The sequence below is a fragment of the Heloderma suspectum genome, chromosome 1 (assembly GCF_057233095.1).
Source record: "Heloderma suspectum isolate Gila_16-S chromosome 1, 16-S_ref, whole genome shotgun sequence".
NCBI classification, from domain to species: domain Eukaryota; kingdom Metazoa; phylum Chordata; class Lepidosauria; order Squamata; family Helodermatidae; genus Heloderma; species Heloderma suspectum.
In genome coordinates this window covers 267,476,002-267,477,550 of record NC_139458.1, presented here as the reverse complement: position 1 = coordinate 267,477,550, position 1,549 = coordinate 267,476,002, and positions in this window count along the sequence as shown.

Genomic DNA, 1,549 nt, shown 5'->3' with positions numbered 1-1,549 from the left:
TAGCTGCCACTGCTATCAAGCCAACAAGAGGAAGCAATAATGAGAAAGAGGATGAGGAGCGAGAGCAGGTGGTACCAATGGGAATGAGAAGGGAAGCCCACTGAGGAAGTGGGCCCATTGGGGGAGCCCTGCCCAAGGGCCCTCCAAAACCTGGAACTGTCACTGCCTGCGTACTTCCAGCTGCCTCCCATAACACTTGTGTAATGCCACCTCTCTCATCTCCTTCACATCCTGTCTCAAAACCACACCTCTTCTGTGAGACCTTAGCCTCAACCCCCTAGTTCCCATGCCCTACCTGGAGCCGGACTACAACTCCCCCATTAACCCTGACAATTGGCTAATCTGGGGCTGATGGGAGCTGGAGTACCAAAACATCTGGAGGGTCACAGGTTCCCTATTGCAGCTGAGCCTGTAACCAACTGTAAGCACACATAACTGAAACAATCCCATTTTGCTTCCCACTGCCTCCCCTCCCCTCCCCATCCTCTGTTGTTTTCCCTTGCTTACAGATTGTAAGCCCCTTGGGACAGGGACCTGTCCTCTTATAATCTGTAAAGCACTGTGCACACTGATGGCACTATTTTAATAATAATCATACTATATGCCTAAGTGGACCAGCCCTTAAATGGCTTGTATTGGAAACCCTTATTGACCTATCCATGTAACTGCGTTAAGGTTTAGGTGGGTCACAGTAAAAGCAGCCCTCAGATCACTTCTTCCAGATCAGTGTCATTGGCTTTGATAAAGCTACTTACAGAATGAGGCTTTTTGGAAGAGACGAAAGCTTTGATCAATTTCTAATTGGATTTTATTTGTTTTTAAGAAAATGTGTAACTTAACCTGCCTTTCCACCCAAGTTTGCCTTTTAGTTTTCTTTTTAAGAAGCCTGGTCCTTATTCAAAGACAATTGCATTGGGTTGTGTCCAGTGTTAGTCCTACTTAGAGTAGACCTATTAGAATGAATTGGACTTAAGTTAGTCATTAACTTAAAGTAGGACTAACACTGGACACAACCGATTTTTTCAACATAGGTTTGGTGCTGTTATTTTGATTATTATGGAGGATACACACACACACACCATTTCTTACAGAAAACCTCAAATCGTAACTCATTGTAATACTCAAATGTCCCATCTTAATCCTGCAGTATATATTTGCAGCCAATTCTTATGCATGTTTACTCAGATTTCAGTCCCTTGCACTGAGATCTCCAACTATCTATAGGATTATAGCCTCAGACTGCAATCCTCTACCCACTTACCTGGAGCAAGGTAAGCCTCATTGAAACCAACTGGACTTATTTCTGAGTAGACATGTCTAGGATTGTGCTGTTAGTTAACTAATCAGTTACAGACAATCCTATAAAGTACGTCCCCCTAAGTTACCAAGTGTTTAGTAAAGAAAAAAAAAAAGTTGTACTTCTCAAGCCTAACATCATTAACTGATTCAGTTTCCAGAACACAATAACAGACAACAGCAATGTAAAATCACAAGAGAAAGCAAAGGCTTTTGTTAACAAGGGCATTGAAAATTTCAGTCAACAACATTT